Here is a 9,790-nt window from a genome sequence, read left to right as displayed (position 1 = left end):
TAAGCCACTTAATGGTTAAATGATTAAATGTTTACTTTCTTAATGGAAGTTTTGCCCTTTTAGGACATATTGTTTTATATCAAATATAAACTATGTTTTAATTACTTTGCATCTTCTTCTTGCTATTTTTTTTTTTCAATTAATTGTTGTGGTTTTGAAGCACCCTGCAATTGCACGAGTATGCTAATAGAGAAGCTTGCCTGGCCCTCATAGCAAGACGAGAGAACCATCTCCGAGAAGTTTCCCTCAAGGCTTACAAGCTCAGCTCCCCTTAAGTTACTGTGATCCCTGCAGATGTCTCAAACGTAGAAGATTGTAAGCGTTTTGTAGATAAAACAGTCGGCCACTTTGGGCAATGTTAAGAGTGAAATCAATTCTCTGCTCATTCTAGTTGCTTTTAATTGGTGAGAATGTTTCATGAGCAATACTAGACACAAAAATTAAGAGTTTGGTCCAAAGTGGACCAAACTCTTTGGTTTTTGGCTAAAAAAATATAAACAAAATAAACATTTGAAATTAGAGATATAAGCCCTTAAAAAACAACAAAAATGATGACTATTCACAAGACTCCCTTGAAATTTAAGATTCAATAATATTGACATTACACTTATATTTGGAAAGGAAAAAAAAAAAGCTACAATTCTAACATGTGTTCCATAGAATGGAGTACATTTTTTTTTTAAATATTTTTGTATATATTCAGATTAGTCAACTGATTATGATATCTTTTTATTAAATTACGTTTTTTAATGTAAAATACCACATAAGACAATAAAAATGTCATATTGGAAAAGTTCTGATGTTACAGATCAATTTCTATGTACTTTTCAAAGCTGATTGTCCACCAGGTTCATCAACCAAAAAAAAAAACTACATTTTGCTACATTATTTCATGATCTAAAAGAGAAGGTGGGGGCATGACCTTGCAATTGCATAAATAATAATAATACAAAGAATGTGAATGGACAATTGATTCCGCAATTTATACTCAACTCAGAAGATTTTTTTTTTTTTTTTTTTTTTAAGACAGAATAAATACCATGTTAGCAATTGACTAAGCAATTTAGCAAAACATAGCTGGTACAAGTCAATCAAATGTAAAACAAGTTTCCAGCTCTTCTCAGCGTTCTAACTTCTCAGGCCTGGTCTTCTTCCAGACAGCTCATTGTCTTTGCATTTTTCTTCTAAAGCATCATCTACTTTATGTGGCAGACTCCAACTGGCAGCGGATTTTCCTTAAACAAAGAGGACTTCATCAGTCTACAATGTTTCTTCCTTGACCAAACAGCATAATCCAGTTACACAGCAAATTAAAGAATGATGAAGTGTAAAATCAGTTTCCCCTGCCATAGCTTATACATCCGATGAAACAGCCCAACCTCCAGACCAATAAGCAGGCAGTGCTTTAAAAATTGCCTCATCAATTTAAGTTATCATGGCCTCCCAACTTGGTTTGCCACACAGGTTCTGTGATCCATGAATCTGGAATGTCGTAATCAAAGAAGAGTCCTCCTGCACCCAAGATGGACACAGGATGATCTCCAGCCTTGTCAATTTTGTGAGCCATTGTTCTTCCTAAAGACTGGCAAACTGAGAGCCACTCAAGGGAATATATAGATGGGATCTAAAGAAGAACGGTGTGGTGTTTGAGCAGGAACAGTAGAATTTAGTCTACTCAGAAGCAACCACGCATCAGATTCAGTACAGCCCTCATTCATCTCAAGAGCAATCGGTTGCGGAGAGGTTGTACTCATCTCTATAAGCATTGTGCCCTGAAACAAAACATTCCCAATTGAAGAGATTGATAGATGAACTAATCTAATACACTCTCTCACAGCTCAAAAAACTATAATAACATTTACAGAAGCATTTAATCTATAAAGTAGGCCTATTGATCTTTCAATCAAACAGAAAGGAGTAGGGGGGTGGGGGGGTGAAAGATAATACCTCAAAATTCGCTAAGAACATCTGGAATTGTTTGAGCGTCTCCCTCATGTCACTAACTATTTTTTTGTCCAGAGAAGAAAGAGCAGCAGTGACCTCCTCTGGTGAAAAATCTATTCCTTTCTGTACAACCTAGAGTGCATAAAAAATTGATCAACAACCCAAAGTCCTACAAGCTCATATTATGAACAGAAGAAGGTAAATACTCACATCATGATGAATGAGGATCTCAGTAATCAGGCTACCATCATCAACATATGCCCGGAGCTCAATGTTGTCCGCTGCTTATATTGGAATCCCTTTACGCCAGTCAAAAAGCACTACAAATTTTGGATTCACATTTCAGAAATATATATTTAGTAAAGTGGTAGAATAATTATAGGTGAATACTACTACAAGACACAATAATTATAAGGATGAAAAGCAACTCAAGATGCCTCACTATAAAATTGGAAATGTATCCTATACGTATGACATCAAGTACAATCTATCTCAGTTAAAACTAATATAATTATGCCCCAGAATTCTAGCTCAAATATCTTCTCCATCCCATAAATAAGGGGTGGAAGCTAAGGTCATGTGTTCAAAATCCACTATATGTGGGTAGACTTACTGATTAAAAAAATTAATATATTCACTATTGAATTAAATTGTAATGTTTATAGAGTCCCTCCATCTTTAAACAGTGAAAATGTAAATTCCATTTAGAATTGCATAAGCATATCTTAGGTCTGAAGGGTATGTGTCCATCTAAAATTGAAGACTGCACAAGTAACAGCCACTCTAAGTTGGTCAATAGATACATTGAGTTTAAATGAGCTAGATAAAGAATAAAATAAAGATGTATCATTGTACCATGTTTCTTAAGATGTTCATATATGTCCGCAACACTAAAGCCTAGAGGAACCTAAGCATCAACATTTCTAAAAATAAAACTATTGCCCACAATTGATTAATCAACCCAAGTATTGACATTTCTAATAAACATGATGTTAGGATAATGCTCTTGTTCTTTTGATACGTAGATGTTAGGATAATGTTCTCAAAGAGGGTTCCTACATTGTTGTAACAAGTGTGAGAAAGTGGAAATTTAAATGCTTTTAACATTTTTAGAAATTTGATGTTCAATTTGAAATAGACAAAAAAAGGAAAGTTCAACACCCACTTTGCAGAATATATATATAGAGAGAGTAATGCTACAGCCATAAACTATTTCACAACATTTTTACAAATTACCGATGTGGCCAATCTTTTATTGGTTTTCATCTAGACCCACCATTAATATCACTTTTTCATTTACTAATAACCACTCACCACATCAGCAGTTTGTAAAAAAATTTATAAAATAGTTTGTATCTCTAGCATTATTCAAATATATAATGTGATCATTGAAAAACAGTTGGTTCATCTCTGACATGGAAAGACTAGTCGCTAATTCAGATAAATAATCTCATAGAACATCAATTAAAAATAAACTTTAAAAAAAATATTGAAATGGTAAAAGGAATGACTTGCACATATATATATGATCTTTGAATTTAAGATATTACAGAGGTTTTTCATTCATAATATATGGACTATCTGATTTGCTAGCCAACTGCAGATCATTAAGGCCAGGCATTGGCAGGATGAACTGAACCAACTCAAGTGGAGCTGATCTCAATCTAACTCATAATATGTTTTGAAGACTTAAGGCACTTTCAATTGAAAGAAATAAATTATAGTGGCCATATTATCTAATTGATAAAGAAAACAGAATATATACCTTAATTTTTCCCTGAACAGAAGGCGATTTCTCCATTACAGCTACCTTAATTTTTCCCTGAACAGAAGGCGATTTCTCCATTACAGCCACCAACTTGGCTGACAAACTAGCTAAGTAAATGGGATTTCCCGATCACCAGATAGAATGACGGGGTGGTCTGCCTCATCAGCCATATGAACATCCTCAACCTCCAAAACAGTATGAGAGGATGGATTAGGAACAGCATTTGCCCGGCTAAAGGGGAAAGTATCTATATGCATCTCCATTAAAACCCGAAATAACAGAAGATGATGTGTTAGGAACAGCATTTTCTACAGTAGCAGGAGCTGTAAATTCTTCTGTCGTCCTTTGGCTGGTGTTAGTGCCAGACAGAACCAAAGTAGCACCTACAGAACCCAAATTCAGGCAAAAAACATTAATGACATACAAGCATGTACCAATTCCTGATTTGACATCTAGTATTCCCAGCATATTCCCAAATTTCTTCTACGTTCATTAACATTCCAGCATCTATTGATTACTCATTTATGACTAATTATACAATACACGCATGTGAGTAATGCACTGGAATACACCTTCTAGCTTATATGTCTTGAAAATGAGAATTGCCAGCAGCGAAAATGGCTAAATCATGTCTCAGCATTCTTACAAAAATAAAAATTCCATTTCAAACTTTTCAAATCAGGTCAACTACCACAGCTCTCCTTGACATCCTTCTTCACAGACTAAATCTTTTAATTGTGATATATTTACGGAGGGGAGATGGGTGAGGAATTAAGACAAGGAAAGAAAAGGCAATTGGAATAGCTTGTTAATCTAAGAGAACTCAATTGCATGCCACATTATATCAATGGTACAATGAAATTCCAATATATATATATATATATATATATGAGTAATACTACAAACACAAACTATTTTACAATATTTTTACAAACTGCTGATGTAACTCTAGCATTTTTCAAATAACTATTAGTAAATAAAAATGTGATGTTAGTAGTTGGTTCAAATTAGAATTAGTAAGAATTTGTCACATCAATAGTTTATAAAAATGTTGTAAAATATATATATATGAGGTTTTATTTACTCTCAACATCCACCCTAGTTGGCACATGTATACCACAAATATAGTACCGCTACCATGCAACTTAAGTGTTGTTATCAAAAAAGTATAATCTGTATATGAAAGTCAAACTGTTCATTATCAAGTTTAATGAACCCACCCACCCCCTTTTCTCTCCTTTCTTCCCAGAGGAAAAAAAAGTGAGTTACCTTGGTTATTTGCTCGAAAGGGAGTTGCATCTTGCAATGTGGAACTATTGTTGTGCACGGCAGCACTGACACCATTTGATGGCCATGCAGCAAGGGTATGCAGCAAGGGTTGCTCTAGTTGCTAAAGGAGGGACGACTCCTGACCTTGTTCTGCATAAGGATAGTTAAACTGAAGGTAAGAGAGTAAACGAAGAAACCGCATAAAAGGTGTAAACAGCTCAGTTTAAACTGACCTTTTAAAGCTCAAGAATTACATCACATACGAGACCAGTATGAACAACTAAAATAGAATTTGACCACTACAGATTATCGATTTATCATCCAGCACAAATGATATTTCACAAAAGTTTCAAAAGTATAACTCTCATGACATAATTTAATATACATTCAATTTGGAAATAATTTCCTTTCAACAATTAATTTAGTGACAACCTACTTCCCCTCTTGCATGAACCTCAAATCCTTTTCATGGACCAAAATCACCTTGCTAACATTTACTCACTATAGGGAGTTGCATATATGCAACCAAAAGTAGAGGATTAAAAGCAAAGTTGCACTAAGGCTAGTACAGCATTTAGTCACAGAAACTATAGTTTCCATCTATAACAAAATAAAAAAGAAACAGGACAAAATGTCATTTAAAAAACCCTATAATAAATTGTAACTTTCACAGAGATCATTACATCCTTGGTGCTCAACATATACCATTTTCCCCTAGGTAGCTTATTTATTTCGTCAACAAGTCACAGGCGTGCTGCCTCCAACTCCTCAACCAATCCCCCTAGAACTTCAAAAGCTTCAGGGACCAGCATCAAAAGCCCATGACGTATATGTACATTACAGATGGCAACCTGCAAGTCAAAAGGATGATCTATCATTCAGCTAATGTGACATGCTTTCAAAGGAGTTATATGTTTTCAAATGGACCACTTATTAATACCAGTATGTCAGAACATGACTAACTGTTAAGAAGCAAAGAAGATATACTAGATATATCTCTTTGATTTTACCTGGCATGTGGAAATGATCAAACAACAAACAAGCGACAAGTAAGAGCAAATTCAGATAGTGAATCACAAGCAGATGGCAACAGCTGATCTCTGAGACAACTTGACTAATACGCTATATGTCACTAATCCCACAGCTCGTACAATTTTCTAAAGCATTTGCATAATTTTCTAGTTTAATGAATAATACACAAAGGCATAGGACCACATCTAAATCAGACGAATTTCATTCCAATGTATCAAAAGCTATCTTTTTTGTGGCTTCATGCCAAAACACCAACATATATGCATGATAGACAATATTTGGCACAAAAATCCATTTCATAATGCATAATGTCTTGAGGCAACCATTTGAACATCTCCGTAACACCATTCAATTGTGTATGCATTTGCTTCATGGGATTCATTTTAGATTTCTCCAAGTGACTTTAACATATTACTTGTCTCGTACACAATTCATATTCAATTGTAAGCATACCTATGCAAGAGCGTCATGCTTATGTCTAAATATAATTTATAAGCAGATAACTCCTCAAATATATCAGATTCAATCTTGGAAATACACCCATTATTCAGCCAGAACCAAAAAACCATATACACGGGTGATAACTAATAAGTACCAAAAAAGACCTTCAATCCAGCAGGAGCCAAAGACTCAAGCGCTTGAATAGGCCTGTATTCCATTCCAAAAACACATTGAACACCATCGGTCATCGACAACTTAAGACACCTCTTGATCCCAGGAGGCGCTTTCTGATACCTTCCCTAGAGAGGACAACTGATATTAACTATCTCATCAATCTATAATATAAAAACCCAACATGAGAGAGAGAATTTGTTTACAAATAAATTATTTAATCATAATTACTAATTATTAAACTAACATAAAAGTTTTAATTTTCTTAATTTCCCTAATAATCATAAAGTGGTTATCATTTTAATCAAAACTGCAATCAAACACGCCCAAAATAAAACTCCTACATGAGGAAAAAAAACTTTCAATTTGAAAAACCAACTTAGGATTAGTTTACAAATAAATGATTGGAGTAACACTATGGACACAACATTTTTCAATACTGTTGACATGACCTGTTGTATGATTGTATCTATTACTAACACCATGTTTATTATGTGCCAATCACAATAGGTCATGTTAGCTGTTGTTAAAAATGTTGCATCCTTAGAAGCACAGCCACTGGCATGTGTGTGTCCTACACACACATCTTTTTACTAAAAAAGAATATCATCCCCGAGTAATTCTATAACCACAACCTTTAACACACTCTTTTCCACAACTATCATATGTGGTAGACTGCCTGTCACTTTCACATTAACCCACTGTTCGCAGTCTGCCACATTAGAGTTGTGGCACAAAAAGGTTGTCCTCCTAGATTTTCTCATTACCCCACTTCATGACAGTCCTAATTTTTCAAGAATTGAGTATCATCATGTCACGTGTCAAGTTAGTGCCAGTGTCAATGTCCATGTTTCATACTTGTCTCTCTAAACTTATTGTAAACTATGTAATCGTGATTACTATTAATTAACTAACAATAAAATTTTAATTTTCTTTAATTTCATCCTAATATCAATAAAGTAAATACTAATCATTTTCAAACAGAACTACAATCAAACACCTAAGCAACAATAATTGAAAACCACAAAAATTTCGCAGAGATTCAAATCAAATCGGACCTGCAAGACGAACGGACCAGGAAGATCGACGAGGTGCATGGAATCCACATTGCGAGGGAGCACGCCGTTCCCGCATTGATTCATATCGGAAACCAAAAACCGCTGAAGCAAAGCTTGGCTTTCGCGTCGACGCCGAGGCTCGCGAAGCTCGGCACGGAGCTTCGAAGCGTCTCCAAACAAGCCTCGAGCCACTCATTCTTCAGCCTCAGCCCTAGCCTCCCGAGAAAATCTCCGACCGGAAAACCCGCGCCTGAGCGCTCTTGTTCTCCTCCACCGGCGGCTGGATTTGGTTGCGCGGAGTCGTCGGAAACATCAGCCTCCCGGAAACCCGAGCCTTCACCGGCGGAATTCGTCGCCGGAGTTTGTTGTGCGAAGTGGTGATCGGGATTCGGATTTGGATCGGGAGGAGTGAAGTTATCGGAGACGTCGATGATTCTTCTTCTTCTACATCGTCGTCGGAGATTTCAAGCGGTTCGGATGGATATGGATCCGGAACAACATTCGGGTCCCGATTCTGGTTTTCGGGTTCGGGTTGTTGAGGAATTTGGTTTTCTTCTTCTTCTTCGTCGGAGGAACATATTAGTCTGAGGCGTCTTCTAGACATTTTTGGGGGTTTGGGGTTTTCTTTTCTTTTCCCTCCACTTTGGTTTTTTATTTTGAAGTTTTGGGAGGGAAGGGAAAGTGATTGGTTTGAACACGTACCCGGACCCGGACCCGATTTGATCCGGCCATTTTGTGGCCAGAACACTACTAGGCCAATAGAGGCTTGAGTTGGACCAGAAGTGGATATTGGGCTCTATAATTGGCATAAGGCTTGTTGTTGTTAACTTCTTAATTAGATTTTTTTCCTTTTTTTTTTATAAGAAAGAGAATGGGTTAGGGGAGGAGAATTATTTTGTGATGATCAACATCATTTAAGAAATTGTGATTGATCAACATTCCAATGTAAACCTGATTAGTATTTTGAAAGCCCAAATTTTACAAATATCTACACTTGGAAAACAAGAACAAAAAAAAAAGAAAAAAGTGCAGAGTTATAACATAAGGCAAACCTCTTGTTGGTTCATGTCCACTACTCTTGGAGAAAAAGTGTAATCTAGAGCCATTTTTGGTGGATGCAGCTGTAACCTGTAAGCATAAAACACTAACACAAGTAATGGGATAACCAAATAGGTCCACTTTGATTGTTTAGCTAAATGATTATGATCACTCCATGCAGTGGCTTAGGTATCATTTTTTTGATATTATACATTTAAGCTCCCCTCCTGAATTCAATTCAAAGAAAAACTCCTAGAAGTGACATTTGATGTTTTAAGACAACAGATTCTTCAACAGGGCTTAAATTTAATCCTTAATATCTCAAGGCAGATTAAGATCATCAAGCTAAGAAGAGCTAGTGCAACTCCTTTGATTTAGATTATTGAACTTATTCAGTGTTAATTGGCAGTAACATTATACTACCAGTCGTATCACGCAGTGATGTTGAGCTACAACAGACCGTTTCAAGCAGTAATGATAAGCTTCAAGTCTCGTTCAGAAGTGAAAGTATCCGACAACTCGTATTGTCTTCATTATAAGACAAGGAAATGTTGGTTATATATGTTATTATTAAGTCTATGAATCCATTTGTGGAAAGATTCTTTCACTATTGGTTTCTTTCTTGATCTCTTTTTTTAATTTTCTTTCATTTATGACAACTCCGGTTAACGGAAGCCCTTAGAGCATTTGTTAATGAACTATTTTAGAAAAGTTTAAATACCACTTTTATGGGTATTATAAAAACTATCAAAAAATCAATAGCTTTTTTTTTCTTATAAAAAGTTTTTAAAATTAGTTTCTAAATCAATGCCCTTAGGGCATTCGTTAACCTTTCACTTCACCTATTATTATTAGTTTTTAATAATTCAGTAATTAAAATTTGGGGTGGGGGATTTTGAACCTTCTATACCTTAGAGCATCCACAGCAGTAGAACTAAAAATTTAGCTATTTAGCTCCACCAAAAGTTACTTTATCTATTTTACCTGCACACATGCTGCAGCAGTGGATCTATTTTAACTTTTAACACAATAAAATAATATAAATATCATAATAAAATAATATATACAC

The 9,790-nt window shown here is 35.4% G+C and overlaps 1 pseudogene across 1 annotated transcript; it reads right to left on the bottom strand.

Annotated features, from left to right (window-relative positions):
* Positions 1 to 783: 783 nt before the first annotated feature.
* LOC115963874 lies at positions 784 to 8,729 on the bottom strand (annotated as a pseudogene). The gene is made up of 9 exons (XR_004085932.1): positions 8,102 to 8,729; positions 7,684 to 8,057; positions 6,619 to 6,789; positions 5,687 to 5,832; positions 4,982 to 5,131; positions 3,755 to 4,095; positions 2,155 to 2,264; positions 1,948 to 2,076; positions 784 to 1,772 (listed from the first exon to the last, which is right to left on the bottom strand). The product of XR_004085932.1 is annotated as a recQ-mediated genome instability protein 1-like (transcript).
* Between the last annotated feature and the right edge of the window lie 1,061 nt (positions 8,730 to 9,790).

This window comes from Quercus lobata, chromosome 10 (genome assembly GCF_001633185.2).
Source record: "Quercus lobata isolate SW786 chromosome 10, ValleyOak3.0 Primary Assembly, whole genome shotgun sequence".
NCBI lineage: Eukaryota > Viridiplantae > Streptophyta > Magnoliopsida > Fagales > Fagaceae > Quercus > Quercus lobata.
The sequence above is the reverse complement of the archived record's forward strand: the minus strand, read 5'-3'. Positions and strand labels throughout refer to the sequence as shown.